Source organism: Ursus arctos, unplaced genomic scaffold (assembly GCF_023065955.2).
Source record: "Ursus arctos isolate Adak ecotype North America unplaced genomic scaffold, UrsArc2.0 scaffold_4, whole genome shotgun sequence".
NCBI lineage: Eukaryota > Metazoa > Chordata > Mammalia > Carnivora > Ursidae > Ursus > Ursus arctos.
The window spans coordinates 19,999,841-20,018,049 of NW_026623056.1; the positions used below are offsets into that span (position 1 = coordinate 19,999,841).

Consider the following 18,209-nt stretch of genomic DNA (forward strand, 5'->3'; position numbering starts at 1 on the left):
ACTCCCTCTGCCTCTTGTAGGGAACCAGCCTTTTTTGTTTTCTTCGTTATCTTTTGTGTATTTCTTTTAAACCTGATTTATGTGTATTTCCATACTTCTTTTTTTCTTACACAAAAGGTAACATACTATAAAAATAAGCCTTTTTGCATTTTGCTTTTTAAAAATTCTTTTCTTCTTTCTGTTTCCTTCCTTTCCTCCCTCCCTCCCTTTCTCCCTTTCTCCCTTCCTCTCTCCCTTCCTTCCCTCCTTCCCATCTCTCCCCTTCTCTCTCCTCCTTCCTTCAGTCTTTCTGCTGTTCCTTCCTTCCTTCTTTCTCTCTGTCTCTCTTATACAACTGATCTATGCTTGGACATAGATCGGTTTCCTGCAATGGATAGTATTATTTATATTTATTTTCTTATCAGTGGAGATTTATCTTCAGGCTATATTCTGGAAAGTGGGAATGCTGGGTCAAGGAGGAATGTTGTGTTAGGTAGATAGTGCCAAATTTCTCTCTGTGGGAGTGTCTCACCAGAATTCTCAACCGCAGCATATTGTCAGGCTTTTGAATTGTTGCCAGTGTGATGGGTGAGAAATGATATTTTGATGTAGTTTTAATTTGCATATATCCTGTTATGTATAAAGTTGAACATTTTTTCATGTGTTTAAGGACCATATTTGTTAATTTTATAAATTTCATTTTTGTGAATTGTCTGTTCATAGATTTTGCCCACTTTTTTCAATTGGATTGTGGTCTTTTTTCCCCCTTAAAAATGTCTTTGTAAATTAGCTCTTAATTTATGAAATATAAGTATTTCCCCCATTTTGTTGTCTTTTGATTTTACTTACAGTGCTTTTTTTCTGTAATGCAAAAGTTTTTATATTTATATAGATGGATTTATCAACTTTCTCTTCCATTGCTTGGTTTTTTTGATCATGGTTAGAAAGCATTTCTCAACAGCCATGTTCCCTTGTGTTATTTTCCATTGCCTGTATAATTTCATTTTTCACATTTAGCTGTCTGATTCATTTGTAGGTTATTCTTGTGTATGATGTGATGAATGGATCTAATTTTGTCCATATCCAAATGGCTATCTATGTGTCCCAACACCATTTAGCGAGAAAATTCTTTGTCTCTGTGATTTGAGCTTGGTGGTTACTCTTTAATGCACACCACGACTCGATGTGAAGGGGACTGAACAGTGGTGACCAGTGGAACAGGGTGATCAGAGGAAAATGGGGTGTTGGCTAGCTAATGACTGTGTTGACCTAAATCTGTTGACTTTCAACTCTGTTTTCAACTGTTTTTCTTTTACAAGTCAACCTCTCCCATCCATTTCTCTTATTGATAAATGGATTAGCATATTTAGCAGGAAAAGCATTTAAAACAAAAGAGGGGTTTAGGGGTTGTCTGTGCTTTCCCTCCTGTCAGCAGTATCTATAACCACTCCCCTTCCCTGAAATAGACTATGAGAACTTGGCGGCATACGTTTTTGGGAGCACCTGTGACTCTCTGTCTCCTGTCTCTAGCACCTGGTCACATGCTGATTACTCACTGTGCCCTCTTCTGCCACCTGCCCAGTTCAGGGTGCCTCTGCGGGAAGCCCGTAGCCATACTGGGTGGGCAGTGGACTCTGAAGGTTTTGGGGGTTTGGGAGGGCCTGGCTTTACAGATATAATTCTCTAGCAAGTTGGGATATATACCAAAATCTTTGTCTCCTAGATTTTGGGGAATGAAGAATTCCAAATAAATTTTCATACCTTCAAAAGTCAATACTTAAAAGTCTGTTAATTTTTATCAAAAGCATAATGAACCTTCCTGTCTTTTTTTAAATAGAACTCACCTGATGAGTTTTATCATTGTTGGCACAGCCATTATTGTGCATTTTGCAAGCTTCGTTTTGGTAAATGTTAGTTTTCTATGATCTGTTGATAGATTTTCCACAAGAAGGGGGATTTTGTGGCTAAACACATTTGGGGAATGTCGGCTTAAGCAAATTTAGACATGTTGCTTTGCTGTAGAACTTCTCAGAGCTCATAGCATGAATTTGTCAGATTTATTTGATCGGGAACCCAAATTTGCCTCCACCCCTCCACCCAATAGCAGCTTTGATAGTTTGACCTGCACAGTCAAGTTTATTAGGGCTGCAGTAGCATGTTCTATAGAAGCGTTCCACATCTACTTTTTGTTTTTATGGTTTCCTTCTAAATTCTTCCAGAGTTAAGCTATTTGAAGGCAGGGACTCCTTACTATAGTACAAACATCTACTACAGTGGCTGGCATATAGTAGGTGCTCATTGAGTATTTCTGAGCTTGGAATTGTCGGCTCTCACTTAGCTTGTTGCAGTGTTTCAGGTTTGGTTTCCCCTTCCAAATGGATGTTTTTAATAGTTCCTCAACAAAGCAAATGAACATATTTGCAAAGAATTATGTGTGTAACGTTTCTGGCCTTTCTAGAGGTATAAAGTTTAGCCACGGATCTTTATTAGATAAATGATTTAGCTATTGCTGCTTGTCCCCAGGAATAGGCACATAGAATTGTCCCTTGGACAGGCAGCTCGTTCACAAGCCAATGCCTGTGGCTGAGAGGTCTGCCCTTCTGCTTTTCCAGACCAAACGGCTGCTGATTTTCTCTGCCCCGTGCATCTTCTGTGTTTGAATAGCTTTTCTGATCAGCAGCCACTCTGATGTGCTCCGGTTTCAGCGGCTCTGAAAGATGACCCCCTGTCTCCCAGAGCTTGTTCAGTGTTCCTCCACCCAACCAGGATCCCACAAAGGATCCCATAATTTAGGTTAATTAGTATCAAGCATACATATATGTAACACCGACACACATGTACACACACACACACAGAAATACATGCATGGATTTTTGGAGTGAGGGACTAGGGCGTCAAATATCTAGGTTTAATACAGGAAACCTTTGGGAACTCGGAATTCTGAGACTATTAGTGTGCTTTATTTATTTTCAACATTTTATTGATGCTCTTTTTGAATATAATTATTCAAATTTTCATTGTAGAAAATAGGGAAAACAAAGAAAGTATTAGGAACTAAATCTAGATTGCCAGTTATCCTATTGCCCCAACGTACATGATAATGAATAGTGTTCCATTGTGTGTGTGTGTGTGTGTGTGTGTGTGTGTGTGTGTGCACGCATACATCGCAGCCTGCTACTCTGGGGCTTCCTTTTTAAACCAGTTCTCCATTGTTAATTATGTCCTGTACTTTTAACATCACAGTTAATATTGGTAATATTTATGTATTGCAACACGGAATGGTTAACCTTTACTTCGTGCCTACAAGGCCAATGATTGTGTGACACGAGTCAGCGATTGCATCTTCATTCACCCCTGTACTTCCAGGGTCTTGTTCAGGGCCATCTGTGCACATGTTTTTGGCTCAGTGGCTGCCTGATGAATTTAGGCGACTAGGCATTAAACTGGAATTGGATCTGCCCACCTGTTCTTAAGAAATTCAACGCTACAAATGATGTATTCCAAAACTACAAAAGAAGGTGACAGCCAAAGCAGATGAAGCTGCCCTTATAAGGGTAGGAAGAATTCAGTAAGACTCTACCAGCTCAGTGGGTGTTGCCCCTGGTGATTTGGAAGTCTTTGCCAATTATGAGACAGGGCCTCCCTTGATTGTATGGTCGGCATGGTTGGTATCTGGTCCTCATCATTTTAGGCCTGGAACTCCCTACCCCACCCCCCTTTTGAAAACAGCAAATCATGGTTTCCATGGTGGGAAGGGGAGGAAATCGGTTTGCATTAGTCAGACGCGAAAGGCAGCCCAGGATCAACCCGGTGCCTTTTTCATACGTGCCCGGGAGCAAGAGCTTTGCGTTAATCGGCTCGCCAGTGTCTGTGCTCTGCCTTGGATGCTGTGGAAACGGGATTGGTTGGCAGAGGCAGTGCACGGGGAAGGAAGAGTCAGAGCAAAGGGGCTGAAGGATGTAAAGGAGAATATTCCCTGCGCCACCAGCAGCTTCCTCTTTGGGGCACCAACAAACACATCCCCACCAGACACAGTGGGTGGAATTCCTTCATTGCCCCTCCTCAGGTAAGAGAGGAGGCTCGTGTAGCTGACTGAGCAGAACTCCCCTGGGCAACCGTTACCGAAGGTTCGTCACTTTCCTGCAGCGTCACCTCCCCACAGGGCTTCTAGCAGAAATGGATACCTAACTGTTCAGCTGCCCCGGAGGCCTTGGCTTTCTCAGCCATACTCACCAGTCATGGCACAGCGTCTCTCCTCCATGTCGTGCTGGGTAAACACAGATCCACCCTCACATCCTGACTCACTCCTACCTCAAGCCCGAGAAGTTATAAAATGTTTGAGCGGCTTACTTTAGTATGATGCTTATCGTGGTTTCTTGGGAAAGTGCCCTTTGCCTTGATGGAGATGTGGAAAGCCTCTTGATTGCTTCCGCAGCAAGGTTAGGAACCATCTCGTAGGGCAGGGTGCTTCTCTAGCAGGCCGAGCTCCTCCACCGAGTGTGTGAGGAGCAAAGGAGGTACGGACTGCCGTATCCACAGCTGGGGTCTGTTCTAGGAGCTTCTACTGGGCACCACGGATAGTCTTTCCAAGATGCACTCACTATAGACGCCACCCCATTTTACAGATGAGAATGCTGAGGCCCAGAGACTTTATGTTACTCTCCCAGGTCACAGAGGTAGTAGTCGCAGGACTGAGACTCAAAACTGGCTCTGAAAGGCCAGGAAATCTGTGGCTTTTCCTGTACACGTGGCCACCTGTCATGCCATTGCGGAGCACCAGTTTCTCCGATGGTGTTCATAGATTCAGGGCCTGCAGCCTGCATTTGGGGTTACGTGTTCTCTTCTCTGGAAGCCTTTCCTGGCTGCCTGCTCCCCACCGCACACACTTCATGTCCAAGTGAACACGTAACGGTTAGTTGCATTTATAACATTTAAAAAGAATGTCCGTGAAGATCTCTTTTTTTAGTTTTAGTTGTTTAAGTCTACTGAAGGCCACAAATCTTTACAAAAAAAGGTGTATTTAAGAATTTTTCACATGTTTTTGGAAGACATATTGAAAGTAGAACGCCGAATTTGTTGTCCTCAACGTCTCCTGATCAGGAAAACCTTCAAAATCCTGCACAGCAGCATCAATTACCAGTTATCTGCAACACCAAGAAATTTCTTATTTATTCTTGTATCAAGGAAATTCAGACAATGATGCTGATAGATTTCAACCTTAGCTTTGGCTGAATATTGACTCTAACACTCAGTTGGCATTTAACGCAAGCAGGTAATGGGTACAAATCTTTCATCAGGGGATTTTTAAGCTTTTGTGCCGGAAGGCAACATGTACGTGTCTCAAGGTCAGACAGGAACTAATGGTTTCCATGGTCACCACCCACTAGTTCTCCAGTAATCCTTAAGGAAGTCAAGGAGCATCTCATGAAAGAAAGGGAACCTGCAGCTTCGAGAAGAGAAGGGCCTTCATGTCCAGGGGTACCCGGTGGTGGTGGAGCCTGAGCATTGGACCCCTTTTCCATCCTGGGGGATGGGATTCCACAGACCTGGCTTTTGGTCCTGGCTCTAGGGCTGACTGTGGCACGTCCAGAGTAAGGCTTGTGATTTCCATACTGCCTGTCTCATGAGCAGTGTTGGTAAACTTATTAATTAGTGTTGTGTTTATAGTTTTATTCTGACTACTGACTTCCAAGTTTAATTGAAATTAACCACTTTCCGGTAAGCCTTGGTTTCCTCATATGGGCACAGTGAGGATGATGGTCCCGTCACCGCCAGAGCTTCATCACTCTGTGGTGTGATAAGGGCTGGATAGAATAAAGGTGAGACCTAATGACATTTGAAGTCTGAGCCGGTTTGTAATTGCTGAGAGGCAGGACTGAGGGCAATACATTGACATCTACGGTTAAGCAGGCTGGGGTTTAGTTGACATTGGAAGTATAATAAATGCTTCTTCCTGATCTGTGAGATACAGATTTGGTTGTCTACCACACGTGTTTCTCATTTTTGTCTAAAGTTCCTGGTTTGGTGATGGGATGCAATTTTGGAGACCATTTCAGGTTGGTTTATTTGCTTAATCATTGTAATAATAATGTACTCCCTGGCATTTATTGATTGAGCACCTCGTGTGTGCCAGACTGTGTACACCATCATCCCTAGTCCTAAAAGGAAAAGAATATGCAAGGCATACATTCTAATTCCTCCTTTGCAAATAAGGAAATCAAGGCTCCGAGAGATTAAAGCACTTGTTTAAGTTCACTTCGAAAGGGGCAGAGCCAGCTTGTGTCTAACTGCAAAGCGTAGTCCTTTCTTACTCCCCTACACTGCCACGGGACTGATGGCTGCACCTTGAGATCTGCACACTCCTCCTTCCCCCCCAGCCCGTGACAGTACCTCCCAGGACTTCGCTTGGGCTGGTGCGGGTTCTTAACTGCCCCGGTGGCCTTGACTCATGTTCTGAGGCGAACACCTACCTTCACTGATGACATGATGCTGGTGACCTTCCCCTGGCTTCTGCTGACAGCCTCAGGGGAACCTGACACCCTCCTATAAAGGCCCAATCAGGGGGAAAGAGGTGTGATTAGGGGTTACTTTGAGCTTGAGCTGAACAGTCCATCAGTTCTTCTCATTTATTTGACTTTTCGCTTTCTTCTGAGCATTCTTACCCAAACTGCCGGCAGTGACTCTAACCCCGGCTGCGTGTGAAAATCACCTGGGGAGCTGTGTAATGGTAACTGTGCCTGGGTCCCCCCTCTACATATTCTGATTGGAATAGGGCTGGAATGAGGCCCTGAGTATCTGCATTTTTAAAAATTAAGTATCCCAAGGGATAATAATGTTCAGCCGGGGAGAAGAACCAATGCTGTAGAGGCAGAAAAGTCCTCTTCGCTCTTTTGTTGATGCAGTATGCTTTTTTTCTGACCCCAGTGAATCCCCAATCTTATGATATTATCATTCCATTGAGAGGGAGAATTTGCTCACCAAAAGCATTTGTGCTTTTTTGAGGTGGCTCAGGCTGTGGAGAGGGTGTTATAGGAATGGATACAGATGCTGAATTCGTGCCTCCAGAGAAGGAGATTGAGCCACTTTGGACTAGATCACTGGGAACAACCAAAAGACAGAGCCACAACTTCTGCCATTTTCTTTTCTTTTCTTTTTTCTTTTCTTTTTTCTTTTCTTTTCTTTTCTTTTCTTTTCTTTTCTTTTCTCCTTTCCTTTCCTTTCCTTTCTTTTTTCTTTCCTTTTCTTTTCCATTCCGCTTCTTTTTTCTTTTTCTTTTCTTTTCTTTTCCATTCCGCTTCTTTTTTTCTTTTTTCTTTTCTTTTCTTTCTTCCTTTTTTTCCCCCTAAGATTTATTTATTTATTTGGGAGAGAGAAAAAGAGAGATCACAGGCAGGGGGAGTGGCAGAACAGGGGTGGGGGTAGGAGAAGCAGGCTCCCTGCTGAGCAAGGAGCCAGATGCAGGACTGATACCAGACTCCTTTCCAGGACAACTGGGGTTATGATCTGAGCCTAAGGCAGATGCTTAACTGACTGAGCCACCCAGGTGCCCCTGACTTCTGCCACTTTCCCTCCTAATGCATTCTCCCCACACTTAACAAGATTTTCATCATTGAGAGGGTGTGTCCTCTAGTGTGCAAGGTATTCACAATCACTCCCATTGATTTTACTCTAGAACATATTGTGGCTTATTTTTACTAGCTTAGGTTATTTGTTGTCTCTACTTTTTGTTTACTTTTTTTGTTTTGTTTACTGTTTAATTCACTACTGCATGTAAAGGGATGGCTTCAGGGGAAAAGGTCACTGTGACACCCAGACACATGGAGAGACTGTGCGCCTCACCCCAGTGGAAGCACGCCCCAGCTCCCCAGCCCGACATCCTGTGTCCTCGTGACTGTCTGGCACAGTCTTTCCCTCCAGAATGAAGGCCACTCTTTCCTGCCCCTGGTCTCCAGCTGGCTGAACTGTACCTGGGACCAGGAGCTGCCCCATCCCTGCCTTTATTGGCGTTTCTCGTCCTGCTGAGACGTTAACTCTGTCCTGAAGCCATCCCTTATCCCAGCAGCTAGAAATAACCTTTCCTTTCCTAGAACCCCCATACTGCTTTGAGCGGGAACTCTTTTAGAACTTATCACATTGTACCTTGAGCTATTCTTATTTATGCGTGTGTATTAATTCCTACCCTTCTATAGGTTTCTGGAGGGTGGGGCAGCCCCTTCATGTTGGTGTCTCCTGCTGTGCCAAGACTATCAGAGGCATTCCCTAAATGCTTTTTGACTGAATGTGTTCCTTTTCATTCAACTCAGCAGTTGTCCAAAATTAACCTCATGAGATATTGGTGGCTTTGGTGAACATTTGGAGAGGTACACCGGGATGGAGTGAAATCCGGTGACCTAGTTACAGAATATCCCTGCGGGCTCACGGGTGAGAAAGGCTCATGTTTAAACTCTGTGAAAGGAGAGCCTGACTTATTTATGGTGGAGGTTGTTTACAGGTCTTTAAAAATGATCCTCTTTTTTTCCTTTTTTTTTTTTTTTGAAGTATAAAAGCAATGCATTCTCATGTAGAAGATTGAGAAAATGGGGATGAGAGCGAAAGATGAGAAGAAAAATCACCTGTAATACCTCCAGCTATGATGAATAAAACCTGCCCCGTTGTGGTCTAGGATGTGATGACGTAGAGTGTCCTGTGCTTGGGGAAAGGAGTCTGCTTCTTTGTAGTTTTACTAATTGGCGGCAAGGCCAGTGTGGCCAGCGGGTGAGCTAGCTGCTTGTTATTATTACTGTTGTTGTTGTTGCCATCATCGTCATCGTCATCACTGAGGCTAAACCACAGAAATACTGGGCACGTCGCTACAGCCCCTCAAGAGGACTTCGCGGGCTGCTCTGTGATTAAGCACCTTATACTGACAAAGGGCTCGCAGTCTTTTTTTTTTTTTTTTTTTTTTTTTACCAGCTGTGCCTCAGCAACAGCTGTGTGAGGGAAGCCACTGTCCTCACCGTACTTGTCACCACGGAGTAATGGATTTCAGCTAATTGGGAAAAAAAAAAGGGAAGCACTGAGTTTAAGGAATGAGGCCTCGCCCCCCCCCCCCCCCACACACCCTCACAGCCAGGGCAGGAAAATTAGTGTTTAGAAAACGTGTTTGGGCAAGTTGGGGGTGGGGGTGGGGTGCTGGGGAATGAGTTTTTATTTTTGTTTTTTCTTCTTTTTTTTAGGTTTTCTCTTGTTGTCTTGTATTTTTAAGTGCTGTAGTTTGATTATTTCTTAAAAAATGTTGGCCAAGCACCGAAGAGAATTCGGTCAGTGCAGAAGAGGAGAACGCATGCAATGAACATCTCCCCTAATCCATTCTTCAGTGATAATCCTTCTTCAAGTTTTGGAGGGCCCCTCAAGTTAATCAATTTCGAAGGTACAGGAAAAGTCTAAAAAAAAAAAAAAAAAGGGAAATTACCTATCTCACCGTTTACAGGGAACCACTATGCCATGTTATTTGTTTTGTTTTATCTGTTTTGCTCTGGGACCCCACATAGCAAACTCACCCTCCACACCCTAGTTCTTGGCTCTACGTTATAGAACATTTTGGATTTAAGATGAAAAACAGGACTGTGTCGACCAAAATGCACTTATATCTGTTTTGACACTCCTCCCCCACCACACACACACACACACACACACACACACACACACACACTCTCTCTCTCTCAAACACAGGGGAACAACCGCTGTAGTTGAGCATAGCCTTTTATTTTGCAGACAGAAAGACCGAGACCTAGAACTTGTCCGAGATCACATGTAAAAGCAAGTGGCAGTCAACACTCAAACCCAGGCCTCCAGAATTCTGGCCCGGTGCTTCTCCTACAGCGATACCTCCTTACTAGGTCATAGAAGCAGTGGTAGAGAGAGAAAAGGAAAAACACGTCAGTTCTAAAGAGTGCAGTTTTTTTTTCCCCCTGTGTCCTTTAGCCGAGCTATTTTTGTGACTATTCAGTACACGTACAATGCTGCCTCTCGGAGCATTCGGCCGGACTAAGAGGCCACTCACCGCCGACTGCAGCCATGCCATCCCTCATGGCAGGCTCCATGGAATTTTTGGCCCGGAAACCAGAAGGGAACAGACTATTCCAATATAAAAAATCAAATTTCAGGGTCTGAGCATACACAGAGAAAAATTACTGTATATCCTGTTGGACTATGTGCATGACGACGAAACAGCAATTTAGAAGTGTGGGTCTGGCTCGGGGGGGCAGGGAGGGGCTGATGGTGAGCTTGATTCATCTGTTATTCTCTCATCCGTCCATGAGCTCTGATAAATCTTATTATGCAAATGATTTTCCCTAAATGTGACCCTATTATCCTAGTTCCCCAAACCTTGAGTTGGTTCCTTTTGCCTATACAGCAAAGCCTGGACTCCTCGGTCTGGCCCTCCAGGACCGTCCAGAGGGCATTGATATTAATTGGGGAGGTAAGAATCCCCGTTTGCAGCCAGGCTGCCCCACCGCCTGCCAGCCCTCTTCTCTGGGGAGGTTTTTGAACCTCCCTGGGCTTCGGTTTCCTCCCCTGTGAAATGGAAGCAGGCTTGTTATGGGGATTAAATGAGTTAGTATTTGTAAAGGCGCACCCGTGACTAGGTCATCCATCACACAGAAGGTGCTACAGGGTCTTAGTCTGTCAGGTGAATACCTCTTCAGTGCCTCCACTGGTAGCATTTCCCTTCTGCACTGGACTTCTGGGCATTCCTGAGATGCGCCTCTCGTTTCCCTGCCTGTGTGCTGCGGTGGCCCTCATCTGTGAGCTGGGGGCTCTCATTTCTGCCCATCCAAATCTTACTCATTCTTTTGAGGCTGAACTCAAATACATCTTCATCCATTTATTTCTCCATTCATTCCTTAAACAGATTGTTGTAGAGGGCCTGCTGTGTTGCAGGTGTCTTCTGTAGGAAGGCTTCCACCGTTCCTTGGACTCGGGGTGGGGTGCAGGGGCGAGATCTATCCCATATGCCTCTCCTACCACATCACTATTGACATCTCGTTACAGTTTCTGACAGGCCCTGGTAGAATATTAGCTCGTTCACAGTAGGTACTTATTAAGCTTTATTTAAAAATGAATAAATGAGTGAATAAATGAATGAATTACCCTTTGTGGGCATTTATTGTGTTCTAATGAAGGTAAAAAATAGAAACAAAACTTAATTTGTGTGTGTGTATGTGAGAGAGAGAAGAAGAGTGAGAGAGAAACAGAGAGAGAGAGGCAGGGAGGGAGGGAGAGAGACAGAGATTTTGAATGGGAGGAAGGCTGAGACTGCTCCGAGGGCAGAGAACTACTTCCAAGTTGAAGAAAGGCATGAAGACGGGAAGAGAGGGGGGTGCAGAAGTAGAGAGAAGCAGGATGAGAGAGCAGGTTATTCTCTGAATCATAAAGCATTCACTCCAAGAAATGGCTTTCCTTAAGTGGTAGAAAATGTGAAGTGAATTGGGTCTCATTTTTCCTTTCCCTCTTAAGGAGGTTGGAACTCAGTTTTTAGATGAGGTGAGGGCGGGGGCGGGGGGGAAGGATTTGGAGAAGGAAAGCGAAAACTGTTTTCTGAAGTTCTCTTTGCCAAGTAACCTTGGAGAGAAAGTTCAGGAGGTGGGCCTGCCAAAGCTGACCAGCCGTAGGCAGTCAACTCAGTATTTCTTTCATCGTTGTCCCCGTCGCCGTCCTGTCCCTATTCTCCACTTCAGACGCCTCCTTCCTGCCTCCCCTCCATCCTCCCTCCCTCATTTCCTTCCCTTCTTAACATGTAACTATTGCAAGTAAGAAAATGGGGAAAAAAATATCAAAACAAAACAGAAAGTAAGCCGATGATTTCAACCTATTTGATGGGTTTAAATCTATTTACCTCATCACTTCATCTGTTTCCCCTGGAAGCTTCCCCTCCTGTCACCCCCTCCTCGCTTAGTGTCCCACCCTTCCACCCACCTCTGATGCAAAGCAAAAGAGGAGACTTTAGCAACATAACGGGTCTGAGGAGGGAGCAGGGCTGATTGTAAGGGTTTAGCAAGAGCAAATTCCCGGCCTTTTTCTTCTGAAGATTTCCTAGCTGATTTTTTTTTTTTTTTTTTGTCTCTCAACTTTACTGCTGAAGATGCTTTGCTGTGGAAGGCACAGAGGCTCAGCCATGGGCATATGTCCACTTCGTGCTTGGTGTGTGCAGCCCTCAGACTCCTCTGGGGCATCCCGAGACCCCTGATGGCAGAGTGCTCGGTGTCGATGTGTGCATGCACACTGTGAGTGCACCAGAGGGGCTGGTTTCTGGGGAAAGAGGGTGGGCCAGGGAGTAGGCAGACAGGTGTGCCAACAAGCCACGAGTACCTGGAGGCAGGCTGTCAAGTGATCAACGCCGCAGTTACGAGCGTGCGGAGGGTAAGGTGTCTGTTGGCTGCCACTGGGGAAGGCTTCGCTGTGGGTGGCAGTGTTCTAGGTCTTGAAAGATAGCTAGGCTGTGGTAAACAAGGGAGGAGAGATGCGTCTTCGAGACAGAGGGAGCAGCAGAGGCGTGAGGAATTGGGGCTGGCGGGCCGAGTCTGGAAGGTACGTGGAGGTGAGACATCTCCATCCCGTCGTACAAGTTTTCCATGTCCCGCTATTGTGTTTGGGGCTTTTTCCTGTGAGCAGTAGGGAGCTTTTATGGGTTTTGGAAAGAGCTGTGATAGGATTACTCTGGTGAAGTGTGTGTGTGTGTTTTGTTTTGCTTTGACTTTTACATTTCCCGAGTCTTTTGAGGAACTGTTGGGCAACCTTGACTCTGGGAAGCGTGCACTGCCAACCTTTATCTGTCTTCTCTTCTCTCTCCTGGCCTGGCCCGGCTCCTTCTCGGGCTTCTGGGGAAGAAGGCTGGCAGGGCCGGCTCCAGGGGCTGCTGCCCGAGCTCTCCGGGCAGCCCCTCTCTGCCTGTCCCTGTTTCCCATTCCTCCCCTCTTCTCTTCCTCCTCCTCCTCTTTCTCTGTCACCACCCCCGCCGCCAGCAGCCGCGCTCCCCTCCCTAAAATAAATAAACCAGTCGCTCCAAAAGGTTCCAGGCACATTAGTCACATATCCCAGAAGTTTAATACAGAATTATTTTGACAGCGAGAACAAGAAGTGTTTTCTAGTTGAACGCACAGAACTTGCTCATTCCAACTGGGCTTTCTGCCGCACAGACAGATGATATGTTTTTTAGATGGATCGGCCACGCAGGAGGCTGTGTCGCTTCCCTTGGATGCATGACAAACTGCTCACTACCAAAAGTGGTTGGGGAAAAGATGTGAAATGAGACAGGGGGAGAAGAATGAAATCACATCCTTATTGCGAACATAACTTTCTCCCTGGTAACTTCAGTAAGCCGCCGAGAGATTTCTGCGTGTTTATTTATTTATTTGGCTGCTGCTGGAGCTGTGAAGTCCCTTTTTCAAGCCGGGCTCCTGCGTGCTCTAAAGGATGAGGACAGATCGAGTTATTGCAGTGCGGGTGGCTCTCCAAGCATTCCAGTTGAATAGCTCTTCCAGAAATATTTCTTGACTCACTTATTTAGCACTTTCTATTGCTGTTACTAAGCAGATTGGAGGGCCCTCCCTGTGCTCCTGCCAGACAACTCTCGGGTTGATGTGGATCCCTTATCCCTATTTGGCCTGTGCAAAGATGGAGGAATGAAAAACTCAAGTCCGTTGTCGTCTCAGAGGGCTTCCCCCCCCCTCCCCGCCCCGAGGTGCCAGCGCGCCGTGTGCATCGTCAGAGGAAGAATAAAAGCGTGTGCTGCCCTCTGTCCAGCGTTGTCCCTCTCCTTCCAGGTTCCAGCACCAAGCAGGAAGGCCTTTCTCCTGGGGTGGTTCACTTGGGTGTGAAGTCCCAGAGATGAGCGTGGAGGAGGGAAGTGAAGAAGTTCCAGACCCGGGGTGTTCTGTTCTGTCTGGCTCCCATCACCCTTCCCTTCTTGCTTCTCAAATCCTTCTAAAGATTTCCAGCCTTCTGGGGGGCTGCGCTGATCTCTCTAATAGCAGTGCACGCTCTCTGGAGCTTTCTTACCTTCTCTGCTTGTTTCTCATTGGCCTGTCATCCCAGGCCTTCCTGCAGGAAACCTCTGTGTGGTCTAGGCATTTGCTGGCTGCACGACTTTTGACGGTAGGCTCTTTGGGCTTTGGTGTTTTCAGACCTTTCTCCTCTGTGAAATCCTATTTCAAACCCCTCATGACATGTGAGGTGAAGTCCCAGGATGTGTGATAACCAAAGTGCAGTTATATGATGGTGCTGTAGTTACACCTGAGGATCCAGTCGCTTCCACCCCGGGCCAACTTCTCTTTCCAGAACTCTGTGCCTCTGCGGAACCCACTTTGAAAACCACTGTCCTAGAGGTGCCTAGGATCATGGTACTGCCTTCTGTAAGCTTTCTGCCCCCCTGGACATCGCTCCAGGTTGAGAAAGTGGCACCTGTGTACATGTGGGGCCCAGAAGGAGACATGACCCTTGCTGTTTCCTCACACTGGCTATGAAATTCTATGTGATGAAGGCCTTTTAGCTTGGTCACTTTGGGTGACTCTTCCCTAGGCCTCCTCACCGGGGCCGTGCCTGGCTTGTGAGTCAGGGCACCCTCTGGCTAGCATTTCGTTATTATTCATCACCCTGTGCTGAGTGGCAGTTTGCAGGAATCCTTGCTACCATGGTGGGGGTGGTTCTGGGCCTATAGACTCCATCTCAGGAACATTTATGAAAGGAGTAGCATGGCAGTCAAGCTATTTGTAAGGTCACTTTAAAAAAAAAGATTTATTTATTTATTTATTTGAGAGAGAGAAAGAGAACGAGCGGGAGAGGTAGAGGGAGAAAGAGAATCTCGAGCTAATTCCATGCTGAGCACAGAGCCTGATGCAGGGCTTGATCTTATGACCCTGAGATCATGACCTGAGCCAAAACCAAGGGTTGGACGCCTAACTGACTGCACCACCCAGACGTCCCTGTATTTGCTTTTCATGAGGAAAGTAGAACATGGGCTGTCTCTCATTCCTCCACTGATATTTACATGGCGCCTACATTCACATGACACTCTCTTATTCCCCAAAGAAGGTTCTGACCTTTATGATTGTACTTTCCATTTTTACATTGTAAGACCGTTTCTCAAGAACTTTTCCCAGCTAAGACCTCAACCACGCCAGGGCAGAGGAGAATCCACAGTGAGGTTCACAGTTCACAGTTAGGATGAGATGACGTGTGAGGACTTGAACCAGAGGCTGCTTGACTTTTACCATTGCACCAAACCACTCATGGTTCTTGTAGTGGGAATTATGAACAGATATACTATTAACAGCTACCGTGTATTAAGTGCTTACTTAGATGTCAAACACCGCTAGGGCGACACTTTGTAAAAAGCCTATTTAATCTTTTCAAGTACCCCATAAGGTAGACGTGGTTATGTCTGGTTTGCGGATGAATTGCTAGAGATACTGAAGGAATAAATAACTTGCTCAAGTTCTGCTTCAGAGAACTGATGGCTGTTGGATTCTAACCAGGCCTGTCTGCCTACTGTATAGGATGTGGTCCCTCTCCATGCTTAGTCTAAGCTCCCTTAGGAGATGCAAAGGGCACTCTTGAAAGTCACAGAGCCAGTTTGTGGGTGGCCGTGTGCCACAGCGAGGGCTGTGCACTGTTAAGGGTTAACAGGTGGTTTTCTCTCTTTGCTCTTGGAGGTCATAATGCCCTTATACAGTCCCTTCCATTTTTCTTTTTAGATCTTATGTGCTCCACATCGAGATGTGCTTCGTTGTACTGACTACGTGCCGCCAGCCAAGTCATTTCTATTCTCGGGGTCTTGGTTCCACCCCCCCTCTCAAAGTCGCTATCCTGTTCTGCTCTGACGGTGCTGTTCTTTCAAGTTTTACATGTCTGGGGGATGTGTTTATTGAATTCTCTTTGTATAATTCCTTTCAAAAGTATTGTTTGGAATTATAGATACTTAAAACATTTTTGTTTTAAGTCGGAATGACAATTGCAGATTATCCCTATTTTCAAAGAGATTTTCTGCTTCTGAAACGTAGTTTGCAAGTGTTTGAAAGTCAGACACCACATGAAGAGATAACTAAGTCATATCAAGAAAGATGAGTGCCGAGGACATGTTCCGATGGGCAGCTGGCTGTGTCTTGCTTTCCTAGTGGCAGTTTGCCTCTCTAACTCTTATGTTAGAACAGTGCCCCCTTCCTCCCAGCACCCCCCCACACACACAGGCATACACAGTTCTTGAGATAGAAACCCTCGTACCTCTGTTAACCTTGACACTTTCTCCCCAGAATCTGGTTAGCAAACCTTTGGGTGAGCAAAAGGAGAATCTTTTTCTCTGTGCCAAGTTCAGGGTGTGAATCAATCCTCCCTGCCTTCTGCATTTTAGTAAATGTTTCCTAGATGGATTCTTCAGATTTCCAGTAAAGACAAACAGCTCAGAAATCGGATTGTATTCATACCCGAGGCCTGAGTTCTGTGACCCAGGCATCAGAGCTCAGTGCCATATATGGCCAAAAGAGGCACAGGGAGAGGGAGCTGGGAGAGAATACCAGACATACAATGCATTCCTAAGAAATGTGCATTTGCAGCTGACAAAAGGGGACCCCACTGGTTTCCATCTTCTGCAGAACGTGAACTGTGAAGTTTTGAGAAAGAAGCCAATATTCCAAGCATCTGCCACCGAGAACAGTTTATTTTCCCTTTTCTTTGCAGTCACATGTAGGTTTAATTTGGAGTCAGTGTTCAAGTCAATGCTCGCTTGGAATGAGGACTAAGAAATTATTCTTGGAGTCAGCAGATGTGGGTTCTCAGCCCATTCGACCGCCGTCCAGCTGTGAAGCTCTCTCTCTGGCCTGGTTTTTTTTCAGTCAAAAGTGGCAGGGCTGGATTTGGTGATCGCCAAGATCTCTGCTATTTCTGTTTTCTTTGGTTCTAATTTTGCCCAAGATTTTCCAGTTTCTGTGGAATTCCCTGCAGAAAGTAGTTTCTGATTCTTCCAAATACTTTCTGTGGTTTGAACTTAAAAAGACAAAATAAAACCTTGGTCTTGAATTTTTCTTTGTGATTTCCTTAAATATGCCTTGGACACATTATTAGACTTCACTTGGCAGATAACTTTGTGCTGAGGGCAGAGATGAATGCGTTCACTGCATCTTCATGGTCGTCCTCTTCCGCTTGTCCCTCTTGCTGTTGGAGAAGAATTGGGGTATGTGCAGCACTGAATTGTGGGAACAGGTGTGCACCTAGTAAACGTGGCCTCTGAGTGGCCTTGTTGGGAGTCTGCTTTTCTTGTAAGTTCTGCCTTCCCTGCGGGAGAAGCAGGACCAGTAGGAGGCAGCCCCCACAGCTTCCTCACACCTTTGGAAAGGGAACGAGGGATGTGAAACTGAGGTGTTGGCTCTCCAGTCAGTAATTGGATGAGTCACTTGCCTGTCATGGAAGTTAAGAAGGTTAGGAAGAAACAGAAATGCAAAAATCTGGCGCTAGAGCGGACTATAGTCCGTTTTACTTTACGGGACGAGGCGTGATTTCTAATGCTCTTTGTCTTTACGGGTTCTGTAATCTGTTGTCAACACACTACAACAGTTACGTTGCAAAAGTTTGTACTTTTCCATTCCTTTCAGAAGGCGTTCTGGCCCAAGTTGCTCTCTCCCATTTCCTTTCTGAGGCAATGCATTATTTTCTCTGCTGAGATTAAGGGAGGTTTCTTTGTTCCTTGACAAAGTATTGCAGCCCTTGGGCTTAGATGGCTTGGTGCAGCCTGGGCCTCCCTGGCACACTGAGTGGTTGTGGAAGGGTACTGCGCTGAGGGAGCCGTGGTGGAGGAGCCTTCTGCCCTCTGGGGCTGAAGAACCAGGCCCCGCTCTGCCCTGCCTTGCTGCGGTGGCCTCTTGGCTGGAGCTGGCCACTGCACGGCCGCCAAGTCCTGGGAGTAGGAGAAAGGGCTGGATGGGAGCTGATAATGTGGGAACGCCTGCTCCAGAGATGGTAGAAGCTAAGAGGTCTGTGTGCTGATGGCAGCTGTGCTGTGAATTTGCCCTGTGAGCTGGTCAAGATGCTTCAAGTCTCTGGGCCTTCATTTCTCCATCTGAAGGGAGAAGTGCTTATGGGTCTTGAAGGTCTCTTCTGGCTCTTAAAGCAGGAATGTAACATATTTCCAGATAGGCCCATCATGTCTCATATTTCTCCTATGGGGCATCCCCAGCGATACTGAGCTCATCAACTTGACC

General features: G+C 45.8%; 1 protein-coding gene across 33 annotated transcripts in view; it reads left to right on the top strand.

Annotated features, from left to right (window-relative positions):
* LPP (LIM domain containing preferred translocation partner in lipoma) overlaps positions 1 to 18,209 on the top strand; it is a 655,397-nt gene that overhangs the window by 84,871 nt on the left and 552,317 nt on the right. For 2 of the 33 annotated variants that reach the window (XM_057306896.1, XM_057306897.1), the window contains 2 exons: positions 8,518 to 8,733; positions 9,195 to 9,388. The exons of 27 other annotated variants lie outside the window; for them this stretch is intronic. The gene's annotated coding sequence lies outside the window, so the exon portion shown is untranslated. Of the gene's footprint in view, positions 1 to 8,517; positions 8,734 to 9,194; positions 9,389 to 12,136; positions 12,560 to 15,713; positions 15,842 to 18,209 lie in introns of those variants that run through there. 4 more of the 33 variants (XM_057306905.1, XM_048214800.2, XM_057306906.1 and 1 more) reach the window with 3 other exon arrangements.